Source organism: Pongo pygmaeus, chromosome 1 (genome assembly GCF_028885625.2).
Source record: "Pongo pygmaeus isolate AG05252 chromosome 1, NHGRI_mPonPyg2-v2.0_pri, whole genome shotgun sequence".
Taxonomy (NCBI): Eukaryota; Metazoa; Chordata; class Mammalia; order Primates; family Hominidae; genus Pongo; species Pongo pygmaeus.
In genome coordinates, this window is record NC_072373.2 from 203,804,540 (window position 1) to 203,830,058 (window position 25,519).

General features: G+C 51.7%; 1 long non-coding RNA gene across 3 annotated transcripts; it reads right to left on the reverse strand.

Moving 5' to 3' along the window:
* Positions 1–25,166, reverse strand: LOC129026894 (uncharacterized). Of its 3 annotated transcripts, XR_010124949.1 has the most exons (8): positions 25,110–25,147; positions 23,363–23,496; positions 18,929–19,055; positions 13,474–13,587; positions 10,804–10,921; positions 9,805–9,930; positions 9,524–9,603; positions 1–2,810 (listed from the first exon to the last, which is right to left on the reverse strand). It is a non-coding gene; the product is annotated as an uncharacterized LOC129026894 (long non-coding RNA). The 3 variants fall into 3 exon arrangements; XR_010124950.1 differs by lacking the exons at positions 18,929–19,055; positions 23,363–23,496 and having other exon boundaries at positions 25,110–25,166; XR_010124948.1 differs by lacking the exons at positions 18,929–19,055; positions 23,363–23,496; positions 25,110–25,147 and adding an exon at positions 16,070–16,211.
* Positions 25,167–25,519: the final 353 nt, after the last annotated feature.

A 25,519-nucleotide genomic window follows, 5' to 3' on the forward strand; every position in this document is an offset into this window, starting at 1 on the left:
CAGATCTACATGAAGCTCCAGAATATCAAGTGGAAATAGCACAGAAATACTGTCCTGTGAGTGTTACTGTGACCCATTGTATCAGTTTGCTGTTGCTGCATAACAAACCACCCAAGACTTAGGCTTAAAACAGTAATTTTTTTTTATTTCTCATGAAAATATGGGTTGGCTGCATTCTTCTGCTGATTTTTCCAGGGCTTACTTGTGCAGCTACGTTCAGCTGGAAGAATGGCTGTGGGCTAGGTTCAGCTGGGACTGTGGGGATGGTTAAGCCTCACTCTTCATGAGATCCTTCATCCTCAAGGATGACCATGTAGCCTAGGTTTCCTCACATGGTAGTTCCAGGACAGTGCTAACAGAGTAAGCCCCAAATCACAAGCACTTATCTGGCCTCTGTGTCATAGTCACTGATGTCCCACTAGCCAAAGCAAGTCGCGTGGCCAATCCCAGAGTCACCATGGGAGGGGCCTATCCAAGGGCGTAGATACCAGGAGGCTTGATTCATTGGGCCATTTGATTAACAATCAACCTCATTCTATCATGCCCCATGAATTTTAGAAGCTCATTAAGGTTAATTAGAAATCCTGGTGCAGTACTCATTAGGCCCATCTGCACAGGGACTAATATAGGATTAGGGGCAATTGAAATTCCTTCCCCTATTTGGTTATTCATCACCTAGCTCTGGAAAAAAGTTTGAGGTTGTTTACATAACTATAAAATATTTTTAAATGATAAAATTAAAAATGAACGTTGGTGAGAATCAGAACAGAAAGAAAAAGAAAGGAGAGGAAAAAAAAAAAGAGAAAAGATGGTATCAGGAGTAGGGTTAGAGCAAAAATTGCCTATCACAGGGTCCCAGGCTCCTGCTAGGAGAGGGACTTGAGGTCTTGATAGACAGTGCTGGGACAAGATCAAGGAGATGGTCAGGGCATGGTGGAAAGGATGGAGGGCAAGGATGGGGCCTTCCGTGAGCACCAGCACTTTATGCAATCTGTGGCAGTTTGAGAGCTGGGATGAAGCTACATCTGAAACACTTCTCAACCTTTGCTGTGCACCTGGATCGCTTATAGAGCAGGTTCAAATATAGATTCCTAGGCCCAATGTCCAGAACCTGTTTTTTTGTTTGTTTTGAGACGGAGTCTGGCTCTGTCGCCCAGGCTGGAGTGCAGTGGCGTGATCTCGGCTCACTGCAACCTCTGCTTCCTGGGCTCAAGCGATTCTCTTGCCTCAGCCTCCCAAATAGCTGGGATTACAGATTACAGGCATGCGTCACCATGCAGCCTCGACCTCCTGGGCTCAGGTGATCCTCTTGCCTCAGCCCTGCAATTAGCTGGGATCACAGGTGCTTGCCACCATGCCTGGCTAATTTTTTCGTATTTTTTGTAGTGATGGGGTTTTGCCATGTTGCCCAGGCTGGTCTCGAACTTCTGAGCTCGAGCGATCCACCTGCCTTGGCCTCCCAAAGTGCTGGGATTGCAGGCGTGAGTCATGGCACCGGGCCTGGAAGCTGTATTTTTAACATACTTCCCAGGTGATTCTAAAACAAGTGGTCTTTGAACCACATTTTAAGTGACTTTGAAGTCCATAAGTGGGTGCCAGAATCAGGGAAGGATATTCACAGTGGAAGAATAGGTGAGAGGAAAGGTTCTTTTTTTTTCTTCTTTTTGTTTTTTGAGACAGAGTTTCGCTCTTGTTGCCCAGGCATGGCGTGGTCTCGGCTCACCGCAACCTCTGCTTCCCAGGTTCAAGCGATTCTCTTGCCTCAGCCTCCCGAGTAGCTGGGACTACAGGCATGCGCCACCACACCCGGCTAATTTTGTATTTTTAGTGGAGACGGAGTTTCACCATGTTGGCCAGACTGATCTCGAACTCCTGACCTCAGGTGATCCGCCCACCTCGGCCTCCCAAAGTGCTGGGATTACAGGCGTGAGCCACTACGGCCGGCCGAAAGCCAAGTTTCTTAAATTAGTGAGTGGTTCTCAGAATCTCAAGAAGATCCTAGAAAAGGGAGGGGGGTGCCATGGGCTCTTGGACCTCGCCAATATCTCAGATCCTTTTTTTCTGCACAGAACAAACCTCTTCCTTGAGTAGCTATCCTCCTACTGAGTTTCTCGGCCCTCAGCTGTATTAACTGCCCTAGGACCTGCCCCACCCCTACGCCATCATGGCTGGGAGTCCACCCCTTCCCCGCCATTGCTGATTGGACCAGGGGTGGGCACCTGACACGGCTGAGCCAATTAGATTCTGTCCGCCAGGAAATTGGAGCAGAGAGGAGTCTCTGGTACTGTCTGGCTGTGCTCCACAGACAGAGGCCATGAACCCCCGCTGTTAGCATCCACAGGACTGCCCTGGTCCCTGCCGTTCCTGGGTCTTGGCTCTTCAATTTCCCTTTGTACTGTGACACACTCTGGCACCCTCCCACTGGATTCCACTTTTTTTTTTGGAGGTGGAGTCTCGCTCTGTCGCCCAGGCTGGAGTGCAGTGGCGCAATGTCGGCTCACTGCAAGCTCCGCCTCCCGGGTTCAAGCACTTCTACCTCAGCCTCCCAAGTAGCTGGGACTACAGGTGAGGCAGCTGGGACTACAGGCGCACGCCGCGACGCCTGGCTTATTATTTGTATTTTAGTAGAGACAGGTTTTCGCCGTGTTGCTCAGGCTGGTCTTGAACTCTTGAGCTCAGGTAATACGCCCGCCTCGGCCTCCCAAAGTGCTAGGATTACAAGCGTGAGCCACCGCGCCCGGCTTTGGATTCCACTTTTGGCTGAGTTGGCTTCTGTCACTGGCCTCCAAAAGAACCTTCACTGTAGCAGGCTGGTAGAGTGAGATGGGGACAGAGTTAGTGGGTTTAAGGTTGTCCCTGTGGTCTCAAACTGGGCTGTCCCTAAGAAATGGGCTCATCTAGTCAGTTTCCTGAGGAAACCATGAAATGCCAAAGGCTGAGGCTGTTGTTGGAACAGCTGTGGCAGTAGCTGGAGGACCCCTTTTTGCTATGGCCAGAACAGGCTGCTGAGACACAGAAAGTGCCAGTGAGTGAGGGGCAAAGCAGGAAGTGAGCCACTGGGAAGTTAGTGGGGCCTGCACGGGGCATCTTCCTCATCCCTCTTCAGACACAGAGCCCCTCATGGATAGAAGATGCTTAAACCCATTTATGCCTAGTGTTCCATTATTGGAACACTAAACATGTGGGAGTGATTTGTATCCTACTGCTCAAGGGCACCGCCAAGGTCTCGTTGCAAAAATTCAAAAAATTGCAACCTCAGGCATAAATGGGTTCTCTTAGTTCTCGGAGGCATGGGAACCACTGTGTATAAAGTTTGAAGATTTACCTGAAGATTAACCCAAAGGCTGGTGAGGTAGCCAGCCTCCAAGATGGCCCCAGCAACCCCTACCTTCTGCTAGTTACAACCTCGTGTGGTCTCCTCTCACATTAAATAGGGTTGGCCTGGGCGACCAAGGGAGAACAGCAGGAGTGATAGCTGTGATTTTCAAGGCTAGGCCATAAAAGAGATTGGTGGCTTCAACCCTGCCATATTGGAACGCTTCCTCTGGGGGAGGGCAGTTACCATGTTGTGAGGATGTACAAGCAGCCCTGTGGAGAAGCCCACGCATGAGGAACCAAGGCCGCCTGTCATCGATCAGCACCAACTTGCCAACTATGTGAGCTGCCTTGGGAGCAGATCCTCTGGCCCCAGTCAGGCCTTCAGGAGTCGATCATCCCAGCTGACATCTTTTTTTTTTTTTGAGATGGAGTCTCACTCTGTCGCCCAGGCTGGAGTGTAATGGCGCGATCTTGGCTCACTGCAGCCTCCACCTCCTGGGTTCAAATGATTCTCCTGCCTCAGCCTTCCAAGTAGCTGGAATTACAGGTGCGTGCCACCATGCCTGGCTAATTTTTGTATTTTTTTTTTTAGTTGAGATGGTGTTTCACCATGTTGTCCAGGCTGGTCTCAAACTCCTGATCTCAAATGATCTGCCGCCTCAGCCTCCCAAAGTGCTGGGATTACAGGCATGAGCCACCACGCCCAGTCCCAGCTGACATGTTGACCACAACTTCAAGAGAGACCCTGAGTCAGGACCACCCAGCTAAGCTGCTCCTGGATTCCTGACCATCAGAAGCTCAGTGAGAGGATACATGTATATAAATGTATATTGGTTTTTTGTTTTGTTTTTAAGACGAAGTTTTACTCTTGCTGCCCAGGCTGGATTGGAGTGCAAGGGCATGATCTCGGCTCACTGCAACCTCCGCCTCCTGGGTTCAAATAATTTTCTCCTGCCTCAGCCTCCCGAATAGTTGGAATTACAGGCACGCACCACCACGCCCGGCTAATTTTTTGTATTTTTAGTAGAGATGGGGTTTCTCCGTGTTGGTCAGGCTGATCTCGAACTCCCCACCTCAGATGATCCGCCTGCCTTGGCCTCCCAAAGTGGTGGGATTACAGGCGTGAGCCACCATGCCTGGCCAAATGTATATTGTTTTAAGCCGCTAAGTTTGGGGATGATGTGTGCCCTAGGAATAGATCGCTAAAATACCTGAGGATGAGAATGTGCTGGGCTTGGAATATCTCCAGAAATCACTCATAAAGGGGGTAATGGAGTGAGGCTGTGTGGCCCAGATTTGCCTCAGTGGGACTTCAGGCACCAAAGGCAGCTGTGCAGAGCCCTCCACCTTCTCCTGTATCCGCCCCTTTGGAAACGGAGGGAGGGAGCCCACGCCACAGGACACAGCTACTAACATTCCTGGCCCTCTCAGGTGCACCCTGCTTCATCAGCATGACAGCCAAATTAAATCCACAGTTCCTCTGATATTCAGAATACTAGTGTTGTAGGAGTTATTAAGAAATTATTTTAGGCAGATAGAGAGGAAAAGGAGTCCTTGGAAAGTTTTTGTTTTTTAAAGCATCTCCAGAAAAGCCTTTAATATGCAAATGCAGGCCATTAGAAACTGGGTCCACCCAACATGGCAATTCCTGCAGCCTTCTTGCCCTTGCCCCACATGTTCCTGGCAACACGGCTGCCCCCACATATCCCCACGTGTGTAAAACATCCTGGCACCTTGCATTTGCATATTAAAAGGCTAGGGTGGGAGTGCCAGCTTTTTTGTGGGCTAAGTGAATGACGTGCCTGGTCAAACCAATACCCTGAGCCCTATGCAAATCAGACACCGCCTCCTCCAGCCTCTGTATATATACCTGGCTGGTTTGCACCCCACTTGGGGTTCCCTCTCTCGGCTTTGGAGCCCTCCTCTCTCTGTCTCTGTATGGGGGAACTGCTTCTTTCTGCCTTCTCCCTTCTTGCCTATTAAACTCTCCACTCCTTAAAACAACTCTACATGTGTCTGTGTCGTTTTATCTAAACCAGCATGAGGACCAAGAACCCTGGTGTTCCTCCACTCATCGGAGCCATATCACCAGGATTTCTGCGTGCCCTTCCTATTGGTGGTAGAAGGTCCAACTTTTCTTCTCCTGAGGGAGGTCCAAGGATCCCAGAGTGTCTGACAGTCTAAACGAGGCCATCCTGATCCGTTTTTCCCAGCAAAGGAAGAAACCAGAAAATCTCATCTAGACCTCTGAGGGGCTCAGCCTTCCCCAAACCAGAAATTCCAGCAGTTTCTCACAGTACATCTGAGGAAATGAAATACTGCCTTTACAAAACCCCCAGGGACCCATCCTGATATAATAACTCTGGGATATTGTTGTGGTTGGACTATTTGTCCCCGCCAAAACTCACGTTGAAATACTTTTTTCTTTTATACGTGTGTGTGTGTGTATATATGTGTGTGTATATATATGTGTGTGTGTGTATATATATGTGTGTGTATATATGTGTGTGTGTGTGTGTGTGTATATATATTTTTTTTTTTTGGTTTTTTTTTTTTTTGAGACGGAGTCTCGCTCTGTTGCCCAGGCTGGAGTGCAGTGGCGTGATCTTGGCTCACTGCAAGCTCCACCTCCTGGGTTCACACCATTCTCCTGCCTCAGCCTCCTGAGGAGCTGGGACTACAGGCGCCTGCCACCACGCCTGGCTAATTTTTTTTGTATATTTAGTAGAGACGGGGTTTCACCGTGTTAGCCAGGATGGTCTCAATCTCCTGACCTCGTGATCCGCCCGCCTCGGCCTCCCAAAGTGCTGGGATTACAGGTGTGAGCCACCGTGCCCAGCTCTTTTATATTTTTGAGACAGGGCCTCACTCTGTTGCACAGGCTGGAGTGCCGTGGCACGGTCATGGCTCACTGCAGCATCAACCTCCCTGGGCTCAGGCAATCTTCCCACCTCAGCCCCTGGAGTAGCTAGGACTACACGTGCGTACCACCATGCCTGGCCAATTTTTAAATTTTTTATCAAGATGGGGTTTCACCGTGTTGCCCAGACTGGTCTGGAACGCCTGGGCTCAAGCAATCCGACCACCTTGGCCTCTCAAAGTGCTGGGACTGCAGGCATGAGCCAGTGCACCCAGCCTATGCTGAAATGTAATCCCCAATGTGGCCGTATTGAGAGGAAGGACCTCTAAGAGGTGATTGGATCATGAAGGCTCTGCCCTCATGAATGGATTAATCTCGTGGGTTAATGGATTAATGAGTTAATTGGTGATTATAGGAGTGGGACTGGGAACTTTATAAGAAGAGGAAGGGACACTGAGGGACACCGCTCAGCCCCTCACCGTGCGATGTCATGCCCTCCCACAGGACTCTGCAGAGAGCTCCCACCAGCAAGAAGGCTCCCACCAGATGTGGCCCCTCGACCTTGGACTTCCCAGCCTCCAGAACTTTAAAAATACATTCATTTCCCCTAGAAATTACCCAGTTTCAGTATTCTGTTGTAAGCAACAGAAAACAAACTAAGACAGATGTCTGAATCTGTAAGAGCAGAGAAGTCCAGGCCCCAGCACAAGCTGTCATCCTGGAAGCTATCAGACCACATGCTTCCCAGGAAAGGAAGGGAGATGCAAGGTCATGCAAATTGCAGGAAGCCCGCTGGCCTGTCCAGGCCCTGGGGGTCTGGTGCTGCTTCTCCCCTACCTGCCTTCAAATTTACCCCACCATCCACTTCATTCCCAGCAGATCTTACTGCCTGCAGGCCCCAGGTGGCCAGGCACCTTTCTGCTCAGGATCCGCTTCCCAAGGACTCCTACTCTTTTCTCTCAGATTCTCCTTTCAGGGAATCCCTGAGATGCAGGAGCACTATGGTGACCTCTTTCCTGCTGCTGTCACAGTCACGGGGTGGAGGGCAGAGACCCTAACCTAGAAGAGGAAGGTTTTCTCCCTGATGCCCCACAAGGAGCCTGGGAAACACTGCCCAGCCAGCACCCAGTGGGACAGATGTGTGCCCTGGCCCCGGTGCAGACCTCACTACCACAATGGCCTGCACACCCTGCCTGCCCACCTCCTTCCCCTTGGCCTGCTGCCCCTACCCCAGGGCAAGGTCTCAGCTGAGGAGGGAGCTGTGTTCACCCCAGCACTCCTTCCCTGCTGAGTTGGGATGGGACTGTGCTTGTAGTTATTCCCACTACATTCTGGAGAACTTTCCAGGCCCTTGGGAAGCGCATAGGAGGTGCTTCTTATGCTGCAGTCCTCCATGAATATGAGTTTATGGGAAGGCCAGGGAAACAGTGAGGCCTGGGGGCAGCTCTTCAGCCATCCTCTGGCCTGAGTAAAGCGGAGTATAGCAAAGAGATACAGCCTTCCCCCATGGCCAGGACAGACCCAGAGGAGCAGTAGCCACTTTCTCACCTGTAAAATGGGAATGAAGCCGGGAGCGGTGGCTCACACCTGTAATCCCAGCACATTGGGAGGCTGAGGCAGGCGTATCACCAGAGGTCAGAAGTTTGAGACCAGCCTGGCCAGTATGGTGAAACCCCGTCTCTACTAAAAATACAAAAATTAGCTGGACGTGGTGGTGTGCACCTGTAATTCCAGCTACTCGGGAGGCTGAGGCATGAGAATCACTTGAATCCAGAAGGCAGAGGCTGCAGTGAGCCGAGATCGCACCCCTGCACTCCAGCCTGGCTGAGGGAATAAGATTTTGTCTCAAAAAAAAAAAAAAACGGGGTGGGGAATGAGAGCTTGAAAGGAGACAAAGAAGTAAAGCTTTTTATTCAACCTCTGCTGAGGTGACTTTTCCAGGTTTCCAGGGGGGTGTGGATACACCCAAAGGCAGGGCAGGGGTGGGGCAGCGTGGGATGGGGCCCTGAGATGGCAGAATTCATCCTCAAAGGTGAGTGAGGCCTTGCTCCCTCTGGGAGCAGCAAAGCCGGACAAGCAGAAACAAGGACTGCTTCTTGGACACAAAGAATTCCTGGAGAGCCTCAGGAATACGACTTGGGGCCTGGGCACTTTCAGTGAATGGCTGAATTTATGGCTCGAGATGAGCTCACTTGGAAGCGGTCCTGTGATCATGAGAAAACTTGAACCAAAAGAGGGGCAATGGCCCGGCGCGGTGGCTCACGCCTGTGATCCCTGCACTTTGGGAGGCCGAGGCGGGTGCATCACTTGAGCCCAGGAGTTCAAGGCCGGCTTGGGCAACATAGCGAGACCATGTCTCAAAAAACTAAACAACAACAACCAAAAAAAAAAGAAGGAAGGAGGAGGAGAAGAAGGATAAGGAGAAGGAGGAGAAGAAGGAGAAGGTGGGGAGGGGGTGGGGAGAAAGGGTCCTGTGAAATCCTGAAGTCAGGAAACCTGACTCCTGCAGGGCCTCAAGGGTCAAAGAATTCCCCACGTGCGGCTGAGAATTTGCCTCAGCGCCACCTGCTGGCGATTACTGACTCTGGCTGCAGCTAGAAGTTACCGCCTGAATGGGGAAGATTTTGCAAAGAGGAGGACCAAGCTCTAAGATGGCCTGCCTGCTCAGCAACGGCTGCTACCTGATTCATCCTGATCCTTCCAGGAGTCGGCCAAGAAAATATATCAAAGCCTGGGAAAAGGCAAGAGATTTCTGGGTGTGTTCCTTTCAGAGGAGTGCCAGGTGTTGGCTGTGACCCTCTAGTGATGATCCGATTCTTTAGGGGTGTGTGCTTGTGTGCTTTTGATTGTCTTTGATTGGCTTTATAGCTCTGTAGGGATAGAGGCAATCTGAGGAAAACAGATCACAAAGCAAATGATTCCTGCTCATAACTGTGCAAAGGAATTTTGTCCAGTAGAGAATATAAATACCCGTAAGTCAAATTCTCAGTTGAACTTATTTTAACATCTTGCTGATTCCATGTCAATTAATAAGTCAAAGAAAATATTTGACACATGTTCATTTTAATTTGTATGGGAGTCATGATTTTGCCTCTTTGAAAGTTATACTGGAGCAGGTCTTTTGTGCATAAGAAATCTACAAAGTCTCTCACACATTTCCTCCCTTCCCTCCCCCAACCAGTTCAGGTGGGACCAACAACTGCATCCTCTGGGTCCCCAGACCCAGCCTCACCCTCCAGACTGTCAGCTCCCAAGGGCAGGGGCCAGGTCTAATCCTTGCTGAAACTGCAGCTCTCTTGTAGATGCTGTTGAATGAGTCTATGGATATATTTAGATATAACTCACCTTATTACTGGCGATGGAGCACCAATGGGAAAGGCAATGCATGCACGTGGCCGAACGCTTCTGAGCCTCAGTTTCTGCATCTGCAAAATGAGGATAACGGGTTCAGCCTACAGATGGAGAAGAAGTCTTAAGCCAATCCTGCCTGTTTTCCATTTATCTCTTTTGGTTTCTATTCCTACCTCCCATCCCACCCCCAGGATGCTAAGAACAGGAACCAGGTCATTTCCTCTGGCTCCCCACCCTGCAAGGCCCACAGGAAATGTTCCGTTAAGTCCTCCTACCTGGTTCATGAATGACAAGGGGAGGAGGGGTTGGTTTAAGAAGCCTGGGCGTGGAGGGAGAGGGGCCTGCTCAGCGGGAGACTTGGGCTCCAGTGCCGGAGGGAAAGGGGTACGTACGGTGAATCCCTAGGAGACAACCGAAGGGAGAGGCTGAAGTGGCTGGACTTTAAGCAAATCTAGTGCCAAGCCCCACTCCATCCAAGCTTGAGGAACCTACCTGCTTCTCTGGCCCCTTTTCCCCACCGAATAGCTTCCTCTGCTAAGAAGCGCCGCTGAGTCCCTCATAACTGGGATTCAGGCGCCATCTCGTGGCCATTCCTGGAACTGCCAAGGCTGCGCGGAGCCCTAACGTCCAAGGATAGAGGAAACCAGGCCAACCCTTCTCCAACTTTCTGGCCCCTCCATCCTCCTCATCTCCATCTTCTCCTTTCCATTTATTGAGCACTGACTATGCCAGCCTCTGTGCTCAGCCCTTTACAGGCCCTTAGCACATTTATTTCTTGAATAACCTTAAAAGGAAGCTATATTTAAGGTATGCTTATCATTTTACAGCTGGGCGCGGTGGCTCACACCTGTAATCCCAGCACTTTGGGAGACCCAGGCAGGTGGATCACCTGAGGTCAGTAGTTCGAGACCAGCCTGGCCAATATGGTGAAATCCCGTCTCTACTAAAAATACAAAAATTAGCCGAACGTGGTGGTGGATGCCTGTAATCCCAGCTACTCTGGAGGCTGAGGCAGGAGAATCGCTTGAACCGGGCGGCCGAGGTTGCGGTGGGCCAAGATTATACCAGTGCACTCCAGCCTGGGTGACAGAGCGAGACTACGTCTCAAAAAAAAAAATCCAGGTGTGGTGGCTCACGCCTGTAATCCCAGCACTTTGGGAGGCCGAGGCAGGCAGATCACCTGAAGTCAGCAATTCAAGACCAGCCTGGTCAACATGGTGAAACCCCATCTCTACTGAAAATACAAAAAATTAGCCAGTCATGGTGGCGGGTACCTGTAATCCAGCTACTCAGGAGGCCGAGGCAGGAGAATCACTTGAACCTGGGAGGCGGAGGTTGCAGTGAGCTAAGATTGCGCCATCGCACTCCAGCCTTGGCGATAAGAGCAAGATTCTGTCTCAAAAAAAAAACAAAAAACCATTTTACAGATGAAGAAACTGAGGCATAGAGAGACGAAAGAGTTTTCCCAAAGCCACGCAGCTAGGAATTGGACCAGAATAGCTTTTCTCTGTAAAGGAGAGTGACAGTGAGGCAGCTGGTCCTGCCCCTCAATAGCCATTTGGCCCTGGAGCCCTTCAGCTCTAATTCAAATATGGTTTGGGACTGGGCACAGTGGCTCACACCTGTAATCCCAGCACTTTGGGAGACCAAGGCGGGTGGATCACTTGAGGTCGGAGTTTGAGACCAGCCTGGCCAACACGATGAAACCCTGTCTCTACTAAAAATACAAAAATTAGCCGAGCATGGTGGCGGGTGCCTGTACTCCCAGCTGCTCGGGAGGCTGAGACAGAAGAATCACTTGAACTGAACCCGAGAGGCAGAGGTTGCAGTGAGCTGAGATAGCGCTACTGTACTCTAGCCTGGGCGACAAAGCAAGACTCCGTCTCAAAAATAAATAAATAAATAAAATAAAAATACAAAAATTAGCCAGGCATGGTGGCAGACCCCTGTAATCCCAGCTCACAAGCGTGAGCCACTGCATCCAGCTGGTCTCCTGTAATTCTATCTCAGTTCCTGTTAATACCCTTCACAGCCCCTATCACTGTTTATATGGCCTGATTTACTTAAGTGTCTGTCTCCCACCCAAGACTGTGGGCTTCCCGAGAGCAGGGACCTTGTCTGTTTTCCTCACTGCCATGTCCCCAGAGCAAAACATGGATTCCAGAATACAAAATAGGAGCTCAATAAACATCTGTGAGTGAACTGATACATGGATTAATTAATGGAAGATTAACCAAAGACTTGTCCCTGCCCTGTGTCTCAAAAAAAGACGCTGTCTCAAAAAAAAAAGCCAGAGAGGGGGCCGAGTGTGGGGAGATAACGCGAGGCAGAGGCCAGATGGAGGAAGGTCTCTTGGCCACTGGCATGCCCAAATGAGGATGTAACATGTCGTAACAAAGGGACACAATGGCAGGAACGCAGGAGCTGCTCACCAGGCCACTGTGCACTTGCATCTCATTACCCAGCCACACCTCCCGCTGTGCACTATGAATTCATATTTTCTATAAATCCTCTAATTATCTTGTGAATAGCACAATTACATGGCATTGCACTGTGTGTGTTTTTAAAAAGTTCGTTTGTTAAACATAAACCTTTAAAATGCATGATGTTTTCCGCGGGCTTTTTATTTTTCAATTTAATAACACTGGAAGCCTTAAAATTGGAAGCAGCAGGGGCTTTTCCTTTTTTTTTTTTTTTTTGACTCGGAGTTTCTATCTTGTCTCCCAGGCTTGGGTGCAATGGCGCAAACTCGGCTCACTGCAACCTCTGCCTCCCGAGGTTCAAGCAATTCTCCTGCCTCTGCTTCTGAGTAGCTGGGATTACAGGTGCCCGCCACCACGCCGGGCTAATATTTGTGTTTTTAGTAGAGACGGGATTTCACCCTGTTGGCCAGGCTGGTCTCAAACTCCTGACCTCAGATGATCCACCCGCCTCGGCCTCCCAAAGTGTTGGGATTACAGGCGTGAGCCACCATGCCCGGCCTGCAACAGGGGCTTTTCTTGACCTTCAAGAGGTCGGTCCTGGGGTAGTCTACACGCACAGTCACACTCACACAGCCACTCACCCTCACACCCACTTGCCCATGGTGCCCAGCCAGAGGGCAGAGACCTGTTCCCCTGCCACCACAGGGTGACCTTGGGCAGGTCACTGCAGCGTCTTCACTGCCTCGGCTCCACCTCACTCAGCCCTTTTACACAGAACATGTTTACATGTTTTACAAAAAACATTCCCATCCTCGTGGACCTTCACAAAACAGTCAGAGATGTGTGCATCCATTTTACAGACAGGTAAAATGAGGCTCTGAGAGATGCCTGCTCAAAGCTGCTGGGGAGAGCACAGGGACTCTGGAGAAGACAAGATGGGGACGGGTGGCCTGGCATGGTGGCTCATGCCTGTAATCCCAGCACTGTAGGAGGCTGAGGCGGGCAGATCACTTGAGATCAAGAGTTCGAGACCAGCCTGGCCAACATGGTGAAACCCCATCTCTACTAAAAATATACAAATTAGCCAGGTGTGGTGGCGGGCACCTGTAGTCACATCTACTCTGGAGGCTGAGGCACAAGAATTGTTTGAACCCAAGAGGCGGAGGTTGCAGTGAGCTGAGATCACAACACTGCACTCTAGCCTGGGTGACAGAGCAAGACTCCGTCTCAAAAAAAAAAAAAAAAAAAAAAGATGGGGATGAAGAGATTGAAAGGTTTAAAGGTGACCAGAGGGGCAGGAGAGTGTCAACATGAACCCTTGGGTGGACTATGACCTTCGATAGACCTGTGTTTGAATCCCAGCCCCACCATTCATTTATCTTGGGTAAATTACTGAAGCTCCCTGAGCCCCAGTTTCCAAATCTTTACAGTGGGAATAATGACAGCATCACCTCAAGATCCTCTCGTGCAGGTTCAATGAGGCAGTATGGGTGAAATAGCTGTTGTTATTTTCAGACTTACCAAGCTTGTGACCCTGGAGTATAGGGTGAGGTGCGGTTGGGAAGAGGCCACTCAGGGTACAGCCTGCCCAGCCACAGGCTGCGGAGACTCCTGCTGTGTTGCTGCTTCTACCTGCTAGACAGTAGTTATTTTACAATTACTATCGTCCGTCTTTTCCCATCACTCCCGCTTTAGAGTTTACAGAGTGCTTTCATTCATTCATCCCTCCATTCATTCATTCAGCTTTTACAGAGTGCCTCTTACGTAAGCCAGGCATGGTGCCGGGCTTCCAGTATATCCTGGTGAACGAGGTAGGTACTGTCCTTGCACCCGGACGGCTTACAGACATCCAGTAGTTAATCACACGAATAAATATGTAGTTAGAAATTGGATTGCCGGGCACGGTGGCTCACGCCTGTAATCCCAGCACTTTGGGAGGCCGAAGCGGGCAGATCACAAGGTCGGGAGATCGAGAATATCCTGGCTAACACGGTGAAACCCCATCTCTACTAAAAATACAAAAAATTAGCCAGGCGTGGTGGCAGGCACCTATAGTCCCAGCTACTCAGGAGGCTGAGACAGGAGAATGGCGTGAATCCGGGAGGCAGAGGTTGCAGTGAGCCGAGATCACTCCACTGCACTCCAGCCTGGGCGACAGAGGGAGACTCTGTCTCAAAAAAAAAAAAAAAAGAAAAGAAAAGAAATTGGGTTAAGGGTGAGGAGAGAAAAATATAGGAGTCCCAGGTGAGAGAATCACAAGGTGCCCCAACTTAATCTCAGCAAACCTTCACAGTAGTGTCCAAGGCTAACTCTCACCCCTAATGCCTCAGATAGAGCCCCTGAAGATCAGTAGAGGTCCAGCGCTTGCCCACGGGCACCGATAAGGTGGGATGAAGGACCCGAGGCCACGGTTAGCTGACTGTTTCTCCAGCTGAGCCAGGGGAAGGCGAGCTCAGTGGGTTTCCCCTGCCCTGGAGAGAGGCTTGCAAAAGCAGCCAGGGAAGGGAGGAGCCTGCCTGGAGTCCTATGTCCCTGTCACATCTCCTCTGTGTCTCCTGAGGGGTGGGGGGGTTGGCTCAGACCCCAGGGGTCTGAAGCACAGAGTAGGCACCAGCCTGGGCACCTGTGCCTACCCTTTGGGCATAGCTGTTCCGAGTTGGGCCCCTCTAGACTCCAAGGGGCCAGACTGTGAGTGGGAGGAGGGTTGCTCTCAGGGGAGGCTATGCCAGGCAGGCTTGGCAGCATGCCCACCTTGTGGCCAGAGCAAGCTGGAGGCTGTGCTATCTATCTATCTATCTATCTATCTATCTATCTATCTATCTATCTCCTTTGATCTGCATATGCCATGTCTTTCGTTCAGTCATTCAACAAACATTCATAAAGCATCTACTTTGTACCAGGTAATAGGCTAAACTCCATGCCAACAAACACACCAGACCAATGTCCCTGTTCTCCTGAACAGAAAGGAAGACAGAGAGTCATGAAGTCATCACACAAAAGCCAGGGGTTCCCTTCACAGGTGTCACCCTTGCAGTCTCTCTCTCTCTCCCATCTCAGCCAACCCACAGGCATATGCTGTGGGTGCTGCCTTCTGTATCCCAAGGACAGATGCTTCTCACCTCGATGCTGCCCTCCATCTCTTTCAGGATGAGCGCACTGTCCTACGAGCACGGCCCCAGCGTCCTTCTTCGGACAGTTCCCCACCCTGGCCACAGTGAGCTTCCTGTGCACTCTCCCTCTGAACCCTCCATGGACCCCCGCTCAGAGTAAAACCCAAACTCCTGGTGACTTACGAGGCCCCACATGACGGGGCGTCCTGTCACCTCTCCCACCTCATCTCTGGCCACTGTTCCTCGTTCCCTTCCCCCAACACACTGGCCTCCCCGTGTCTCAAGTTCACGGGCACATCCCTGCCTCTGGGCCTCTGCCCGGAATGTTCCACAACTAGACGTCCCCATGTCTTCCCCTCCCATTCCACAACGGCCTCTGTTCAAATGTCACCATCTCAAGAAAGCACCTTCCTTCCTGCCTCCCCTTGCCCTGCCTCACTTTCTTCCAGAACACTGGCCTAGAAAAATAGAACTCACATTCTTTTTTTTTTTGAGATGGAGTTTCACTCTTATTGGCCAGGCTGGAGTGCAATGGCGCGATCTCGGCTCACCGCAACCTCCGCCTCCTGGGTTCAAGCGATTCTCCTGCCTCAGCCTCCTGAATAGCTGGAATTACAGGCAGGCACCACCACGCCAGGCTGATTTTGTATTTTTAGTAGAGACAAGGTTTCTCCATGTTGGTCAGGCTGGTCTTGAACGCCTGACCTCAGGTGATCCGCCTGCCTCAGCCTCCCAAAGTTCTGGTATTACAGGCATGAGCTACCGCGCCCAGCCAGAACTCACATTCTATTTTGTATTTGTTAGTTATCGTCTATTTCCTCGTCCAGGGCAGGGATTCTTGTCTCTCTTGTCCACTGCTGCATCAGAGCCTAGAACATGCCTGGTACATAAGAGGTGCTCAATAAATATTTGTTAAAAACAAATGAAGACAATTGCAAAGTGTGGGTAAGGGCTGAGAACAAAAACCACAGGAAGTCAGTGCAGGATGGAGTGGGGGCTGCACCTACCTGGTGGAGGTGGCAAGTAGGGGTCAGAAGTGGTTTCCCTGAAAGTTAGCCGGGTATGGTGGTGCATGCCTGTAGTTCTAGTGACTTGGGAGGCTGAGGCAGAAGAATCGCTTGAACTCAGGAGGTGGAGGTTGCAGTGAGCCGAGATCACACCACCACACTCCAGCCTGGGCAACAGAGTGAGACTCCATCTCAAAAAAAAAAAAGAAGTGGTTTCCCTGAGAAACTGGGAAGGCCCTTTAGAGTGGACCCAAACTGAGGCAAGGTGGCCAGGCCTTTGAGCCTCCCCATAAACCAGTAACAGGCTGCCCCTGGGGAGCAGGCATGCCCTTGTCCCTGAAGATGGGACATTTGACTGAAATCTGAAGGCTGGAAAGGAGCTGAGGGAAATGGCAAAGAGCCCTGCTGCAGAGGGAGGTGTGGGGAACAGGGAGGCAGCCTTGAGGCAGCTGCGGCAGCTGAGAGGAGGTGTGCAGAGCTGGGAGGTAACCCCTGAGGTCAGGAGCTCAATTTATCGTCAAAGCAATGGGTAGCCTTGAAGGGCTTAAGCTGGAGATTGGCTGGATCTGCTTGGATCCTTCTGGCTGCCCTGTGCAGAAGGGGTCAGAAGAGGCAAGAGAGGGGAGGGAAACCACTTAAGAAGCTGTGGAGATTTAGACGTGCCATGACCTTGGCCTCAGGTGGTGGCTGCAGAAATGGAGAAAGAAGGAGGAGGCAGGAAAGTCTGACCCTCGGGGAACTCCAGTGGGAGCCAAGCCAGAGCTTCTGCTGTGGTTGGTTGGTTGTCTCAGAGGCAGTCACCTCTGGGCTCCGGGACCCTGAAACAGACTCAGAGGAGATCCTCACTCAGCAGCTTATGGGGGGCTGCTCTCAGGGACCACCCCAAAAGGGAGTGAGAAGCAGAAGTTATAGCCAAGGCCTCAGCCTCCTCCACAGGGAATTCTGGGACTGAAAGGCCCTTTAGAGGTGACCCAAACTGAGGCAAGGCGGCCGCATCTTTGAACCTCCCCGTTGACTGTTAAAAATCTAGACTTATTACAGAGCTCTCCCCCATCCCTCCCATTTGCGGAACTTCACAGGTGTTTACATACATCCAGGAGCCCACCCTGGGTCAGCCTCAACTCTGGGTGCTGCTTGCCTCAGTACACAGTAGGCGCTCACTGAATGTCAGAAGGCCCAGATAGAGTGGAGGGAGGAAAGAGGCTCAAGTTCTAAGGAGGCTCCCAGCTTTCTTTGTGGTTTGGGCCCCAGGCTAAGACAGAGGCCAAACTGGGGAGAGAAGACCATGCGATGAGTTTGGGACATGTGAGGCTGTGGTGGCCAGCCCCCCGAGAAGCCCCACCGTGAAGGAGGAAGAGGAAGAGACCGAGAGGAGAGGACTCGGGGAGGGGGAGCCTGGCAGGTAGAGTTTCAGAACGCATGGAGGTGGCAATGGTGACGCCAAGGAAGAAGCAGCAGAGATGAGGACCCAGAAGAGGGGACGCAGAGAATGTGGCAGGGTCTGGTGAGGGCAGGGTCAATGCAGGAAACAGAACCCCCTGTTGGTGTTTTTAGCAGCAAGGTATTTAATACAGAGCAGTAGGTCCTTGCACAACTATCAGAGAGGCTCAATGAGCCAAGCCTCCAGGAATGATTCCAGACCTTTCCATACTCGACCCAGTGAGAAAGCCAACGCCAGAGCTGTGAATTCAGGAACTTACCCCTGAAGCTTCAATGCAGGGATCAGAAAGCTGGATTTAAGAAGCTGCTACCCCTGCTTTCATCCCTGCAACTATCTCTGAGCAAGCTCGAGGCTGGAGCCTTAAATGCTGGAGACCTGACACCAGATCACCAGTGCAGAAAAACCTCATGTTCCTGCGACCTTGCAGGCTGGCAGAAACAGCCAAAAGGGGGCACAAAATAACTTAAAATTAATAAAATGACAATTTAGCAACAACGACCAACACTTACATAGTGCCTATGATGTGCCAGGCACTGTTCTATTATTATTTCTATTTTATTTTTATTTATTTATTTATTTATTTATTTATTTATTTTTATTTTTATTTTTTTGAGATGCAGTTTCACTCTTGTCACCCAGGCTGGAGTGCAATGGTGTGGTATCGGCTCACTGCAATCTCCGCCTCCCGGGTTCAAGCAATTCTCCTGCCTCAGCCTCCCAAGTAGCTGGGATTACAGGTGCCCACCACAACGCCCAGCTAATTTTTGTATTTTTAGTAGAGATAGGGTTTCACCATGTTGCCCAGACTAGTCTCGAAATCCTGACCTCAGGTGATCCGCCCGCCTCGGCCTCCCAAAGTGCTGGGATTACAGGCGAGAGCCAGTGCGCCTGGCCTATTCCTATTTTGTAAATGAGGAAACTGAAGCACAGAGTGGATTGAGCCTCACTTCTGCCTTCCAAACCCTGCTGCAGTGAGTCTCTTGGTGGAGCCTGTCCCCTACGCAGGCACCGCAGGGAAGGGACAGGCAGTGCTTTGCTGTCCAGCCGCCCCAGCTAGGAGGGGGCAATGGACTTGAGAGAGCCAAGCCACAGCGTCTGCCCCACAAATCGCCACTACCACTGTCACCTCTCCACCAAGACTATGATCTGCCACCGCCATTAGCAATCACTTGAACTACCCTCGAGTCGTTACCAGCCCCCTCACTTCCTCCGCCAACATCGAGATCTAATAGAGCCATCACCTTTTCGTCACTCAGCGTCACCATCAATGTCACTGCCACCGCTGCCATGATTACCCCCATTACTCCCAGCCTGGCGGCAGGGTGGTGTCAAGATGGCAGTGAGATCACTTCCTTGCCTTGGTGCTCCCTGCGGTAATTGCTTAATGAGATGTTTGCGGCTCTGAGCATACTACTTACCCTGCACAACTAGGAACCCTTCCCAGGTTCTGACGAGGCCGGGATGGTTTGTGAGCGGAGGGCTCTGTGGCTGTGGTGTGGCTGGGAGGCCCATTTTGTCCATCCCCCTGCCTCATCAATGCTTTGCCTTTGTGGTGGAGAAAAGCAAGAGTGTGATAATGTAGGGGACTCGAAGAATCCGTCTAGGTCAACTTAGACAACTGACTTCCCCTCTCTGGGCCTCAGTTTCCTCATCTGCACGATAGGAGCAAGAAGAATTATCTTATCGAGTAATGTGGGGATTCGAGGTAATGCAAATAAAGAATCTGGCACAGTGCCCAGCGCCCAGGTGGCTCTCAAATGGAAGCTGCTAATATCTTTTCTTTATTTTATTAAACATTTATGGCTGGGCACCGTGGCTCACGCCTGTAATCCCAGCGCTCTGGGAGGCCGAGGTGGGCAGATCACCTGCGATTGGGAGTTGGAGACCACCCTGACCAACATGAAGAAACCCTATCTCTACTAAAAATACAAAATTAGCCAGGCATGGTGGTGCACGCCTGTAATCCCAGCTACTCGGGAGGCTGAGGCAGGAGAATCACTTGAACCCGGGATGCAGAGGTTGTAGTGAGCTGAGATCGCGCCATTGCACTCCAGACTGGGAGAGAGAGCAAGACTCTGTCTCAAAAAATAAATAAATAAATAATTTATATAATGGTCACTTTGTGCCAGGCACTGCTCTGACATTTTACAAATTTCAACTCACTCATTTAAACCTCCTGAGATAGGTACTACTATTGCTCCCATTTTACAGATAAAAAAACTGAAGCAGAGTTAAGTAGCTTACCCAAGATGACACAACTAGTTAGTGACAGAGCTGGGATGTAACAAGGGAGTCTGAGCTCTTAACCTTGGTGCTCTTTGGCCCTAAGTGCTTCGCCCTGTTCTAAAAACCTTCCCTCCCTGCCCTGGCCAGGCTGAAGAAGACTCTGCTCTTTTTGTCTGTCATTTGGAAAAGGGCCTCCAGAAGTCAGTCCCTTGTCTTGGGATAGAAATGCTCCCACTGACCTTGTCCAGAGCCTCCCATCCCCCCCAGTCAGGAAGTCCTTCCTGTTGTCTGACTTGAATCTGGGCTGAGGCAGCAGTTCCCAGGGAAGAGCCTCTTCAGCTGGGATACCTGGTGGGAGGGGCCTCAGGAGATGTGGTGGAGGAGGGAGGGGGCTCAACCCTGAACTCTCAGAGAGTGGAATTTGGGGGGCGGGTTCTGGGCATCTGAGTGGCAGCAGAGCTCTGGGGCAGGAAACCCTGTTAGCTCCTCTCCAAAGGGATCTTGCTTTCCCCACCCCTCCACAACTGCACCGGCAACTTCTCAAACTACCTCCCAAGCTCAGATAAAAGCAGGAACGAAGGAAGTGACAGCACTGGACAGGCCAAGCCTGCTGCAAGACACCTGGATATCACTGTCACCATCAGACACCACATTGGCAACTGCTACCAAAGACCACATTTCTTTTTTTCTTTTTTTTTTTTTTTTGAGACAGAGTCTCCCTCTGTCACCCAGGCTGGAGTGCAGTGGTGCGATCTCAGCTCACTGCAACCTCAGCCTCCCGGGTGCAAGCAATTATCCTGCCTCAGCCTCCCGAGTAGCTGGGATTACAGGCATGTGCCACCACGCCCAGCTAATTTTTTTTTTTGTATTTTCAGTAGAGACAGGGTTTCACCATATTGGCCAGGCTGGCAAAAGCCTCCTTTCTAAGTGAATTCTTACCCTCCTGTCTTGGCATCACTCACTCCAAGCCCTGGGCTACGCCCCTTGGCCGCCCCAGGTTATGTGCCCATGTCCTCTCTGCCAGGGAGTAGAAAGAGGGGTCTGTGGTCCCCTCCAGCTTCTATAGTGGGCGATAGGGCCCAGATGTCCATCAAGACTCATGTAGTGGGGGCTCCTCCCCAAAGAGAAAGGGGCTTTGAATGTAATGGGAAGATAGGAGGGGCTGTCCTTTGATAAGAGGAGGAGTTCGTCCTCAGGAGTGAGGGAGGAAGGAGGAAATGGGCACAGGGCAGACAGAAAACAATGAAAGTCCTGCTCAGAGAGGAAGCCCAGGGGCTGGGATGCACACAGAAGCTGGAGGAAATGCTGCCCTCTGTACCAAAAGCAAATCAAAGTTGCAGGCGCCCGGACCTCTCAACCCCAGGAGGCTCAAAGCCCCTTGAGCTCACCCAGCAACCTCTGCTGCCCCCACCACAGGGGCGCCAGCAGAGCACTAGCCCCTCTTTCATACTCTGGCCCAAATGTCGGGGGGAAGCTTGGCGCATTCCCTTTAGAGCCCAGTGGAGAGAAGAAACCAGGCTTGGACCTGCAAACAAGATGTTAGCAATGGCCCAGGGACAACAAAGGAGAAATAAACACAGACATGTACTTATATATTCCATGTGCATTTATCTGGTACTAGCCAGATTCCAGGTACCACAGAGAATGAGTGCGCTGCCCTCATGGAGCTTACACTCTAGTGGGGAAGACCCTGAAACAAGTCACACTGTAGTAAACAAGGCGACCCATCAGTGCTGGGCCGACCACAACAAAGGTGAAAAGATGGAGAGTAACTGGGGAGCCCCCTTTAGAGGCAAAGGTCAGGGAAGGGCTCTTTGGGCGAAGACTGGGAGGATGAGTAACCAGACATGCAGAGACCGGGAGGCAACTATGGGCTCCAAGTCCCTGAGGTAGGAATAAGCTTGTTGTGCTTGTAGAACAGAAAAGGGGCCAGTCGAAGCTGGAACAGAAAAGGGGCCAGTCGAAGCTGGAACACAAGGAGCCGGGGGTAGAAGGGGGAGATGAGGCTAAAATCATCCCGTAAAGAATCAGCATTTTATTCCAGCCGATGGGAAGCCACTAAGGACTGTCCTTTAGGCCTGGCGTGGTAGCTCACGCCTGTAATCCTAGCACTTTGGGAGGCAGAGGCGGGTGGATCACTTGAGGTCAGGAGTTCGAGACTAGCCTGGCCAACATGGTGAAACACCATCTTTACTAAAAATACAAAAAGATTAGCTGGGCGTAGTGGTGCACACCTGTAATCCCAGCTACTCAGGAGGCTGAGGCAGGAGAATTGCTCGAACTTGGGAGGCAGAAGTTGCAGTGAGCTGAGATCGCATCACTGCACTCCAGCCTGAGTGAGAGAGCAAGACTCCGTCTCAAAAAAAAAAAAAAAAAAAGACTGTCCTTTGATAAGAGGAGGGACCCAACCTCAGATGTGAGTCAGGAAGGAGAAGAAGACGGGTACGGTGCAGGTAGGAATACAGATTACACCATGGAAAGGTGAGCGCGTCCCACAGCTGGGCTCCTGTCTCCTCAATGCAGCATGAGGCCGGGTCACCACTGCACAGTGGAGGAGGGGAGAGTGGCAGGAGATGGGTTCATTAGGTCACATGAAGTTTCCAGTTTCCTGCATAGAGCCACAACACAGCCCTGAGGACACTGGGCCCTAATTGGCCCTCATACTCCTGGGCACCTGGCAGTGTCCCTTGAGTGACAGAGGCATTTCCTTGACTGGCCTCTTCTCCCCGTCACTGAAAAGACACCAGTAACTGAAGCTTCAATCATCACAATCACAATGTCAGCTATAGCCACAATCATAATCACAGTCACCTCACACCAACAGGCACAAGGGCAGGACAGGAAGTCCTCGAGGGTACCCTAACTTGGCAAGCCAGCAGGACCCCAGCCCCTTTCTGGGCCCCGTGGAAGGCAACGGGACCGTCCTGGGACAGGGACAGGGGGGTGCTGGAGCCAATTCTGCACATCTCTTCACAACTTCACGTGTAGTGGCGTCATGTGGGTAGCCTGAAATTGACCATGGTAGAGGGCTTTTGGTTATTCTTTCCAGCTAGCCAGTTTACCAGAATCCATACCTCTGGACAGAGCCCTGAGGACAGTTAGAGAAGCTGCGCCCCCCACCCCCACAAGCCCAGCTGCCACTAGAAAGAGCTGGTTGTGGTACCACTTTCCTGTGTAAGCACCAGGACCTTAAGTAGGAACAGTGGAAGGAGATGGCCAGTCATGTTCACAGAGTCCTGGTGGCTGAGCTGTAAGGTGGGGAATGTGGGTAGAGATGGGGGGTTCATCTGCCCTGAAAACCCACCCAGTGGTGAGCCAGAGAGCCTGGGCCTCAGCTCGGGGACATCACCTTCACTCAGAGCCTCTGCTCCAGCCCAAGAGCCTAAGACCTGTGGGCTCCAAGACACCTGCCTGACTCACCCTCCTAGAGCAAGAATCCTGGGCTGGTTCTGTCCTGGGAGAAACTAAGAGCTGCTTCTCCCTGTTCCCTGATCCCAGGATGGGCCCTGATCTTGGTCATAAACTAAGCCTGTGCCCAGTGACAAAGATCTCCACCCAGGCCCAGACAGAGCCCCACCTGTTCTGGGCTAGGACTCGATGGGGTCACTCACAGAAAACGCTCTCACCTCTATCTGATCCTGCTACAGGCCCCAGCTTGGCCCTAGACTGGAGGCAGAGCCTGGCCCTTAGGCCCAGACATGCCCAGAGCAGGGCTGGCACAGCCTCTCTCACCTCTGTTGTCAGGGCTTGGGCCTCCTGCCTGGGAAGCAAAATAGTGAAAAACAAAATCAAGTTAAAACCCACTATCATCTCCTTGCTTTAGTGACACATCTCTGTCTTAGGAAGTAAAGCTTAAAGGCAAAGTGTATTTTCAGAGGCACTAAATCTCCCCTTCCCTGCTGGGCGCGTACTTTGACTTGGAGGATTCTTGCCCTAACCCCTCCCTCCCACTGCACCCAAACACAGGCCCCAGTTGCTCAAGCAGAAAGACAGGGAGCTGTGAAAGGCTCAGAAACTTCATCTGAGACCCTAAGGAGTGGGGGTCAGAACCTCATCTGGCTTCTGAGCTTGGGCAAGACCCTTCCCCTCGGTGGGCCTGAGTTTCCCCCTCTGTATAATGGTTTAGCCTTCCAGCTCTGGTATTCGAAGTTAAGGATCCTGATGGTGGCCAGGCGGGGTGGCTCATGCCTGTAATCCCAGCACTTTGGGAGGCTGAGGCGGGTGGATAACTTGAGGTCAGTTGTTCGAGACCAGCCTGGCCAACATGGCAAAACCCCGTCTCTATTAAAAACACAAAAGCAGGCCAGGCGCAGTGGCTCATGCCTGTAATCCCAGCACTTTGGGAGGCCGAGGCCGGCAGATCACCTGAGGTCAGGAGTTCGAGACCAGCCTGGCCAACATGGTGAAACCCCGTCTCTACTAAAATATACAAAAATTAGCAGGGTGTGGTGGCAGGCGACTTAATCCCAGCTACTTGGGAGACAGAGGCAGGAGAATCGTTTGAACCTAGGAGGCGGAGGTTGCAGTTAGCTGAGATCGAGCCATTGCACTCAAACGTGGGGGATAAAAGCGAGGCTTCTCTCAAAAAAAAAAAAAAAAAAAAAGCAGCTGGGCGAGGTGGTGTGCGCCTGTTATCCCAGCTACTCCAGAGGCTGAGGCAGGAGAATCTCTTAGAACCTGGGAGGCAGAGGTTGCCGTGAGCCGAGATCACGCCACTGCACTCCAGCCTGGGCAACAAAGGGAGACTGTCTCAAAAAAAAAGGATCCTGATGGAAATTTAGAGCCCCACGTTCAAGGGTTGGAATGGTATTCCTGGATAATCCAGGCCCAGAAGACCCAGAAAGCTTCTCCTAAAACATGTATGGCATACCAGGTTCAGGTCCCGCAATGTCCTCTGAGCTCTGGCACCTTGTCCTAGTGACTTGGCCTCTCTGGGCCTCAGTTTTGCCATCTGTCAAATGGCAAGAACACCGAGTTTATGAGGATAAAACATGACAGTGGCAAGAAAAATGTCCTGTAAACTGCAGAGTGCAGTCCTCCTGGGAAGGAAGGACAGTTGTTGTTGTTAGGGGCTCATGTTTTGCCTTCCAGCAGAGCCGGGAGAACAGATTAGCCTGGCCTCGTTCTCAAGGGTGGGAGACCTCCTCCGTCCTCCCCAGGAACCACGGCCCCTGCCCTGCCCAGACTAGCAATAGCCCTCCATAAGCCTCCCGCCTGGAGGGAGGTGGCGGGCAGGGAACAGCCGGGTCACCGTGGGCTCCTCACTGCAAGGGCCCAGCTCAGACTGAAGGCAGAGGGAAGGAGCGAGCGAGGAGGAAGTGGGGAGGGACGGAAGGAGGGGCACGCGAATCAAAGCACTAGGGATTTACTCACCCAAGCAGGGACAGGGAAGGAGATGGCGCTAGCAGGACGGGGGACGCCCATGCCCCGCCCCTTCAGAGGACAATTCCCGGGGCCTCCCTCCCTCCCACTCTCTCCCTCCCCCCCACTCTCTCCCTCCCCCGCGGCCCATTCCCGGTGCGACTCCTCCCGTGGGAACTGCTGTCGCTGCAGCGGGCGCCCTGCCACGTGGATGCCGGGAATCAGACTGGGCGGCTGCGGCAGGGCAGGCGCTTCCCTGGGCAGCGGTCGGGGCAGGCCTGGGAGAGGGCTGACCCTCACTGGGGTCTGGGGAGGGGGCGGCTCTAGGCGGAAGGGCACCTCGGGAACTGGACGTCCTGAGCTTCGCAGCCCCTCAGATTTGCAGCCAAGGTCATCTTTTGCCAGCCTGCGGAGCAACAACT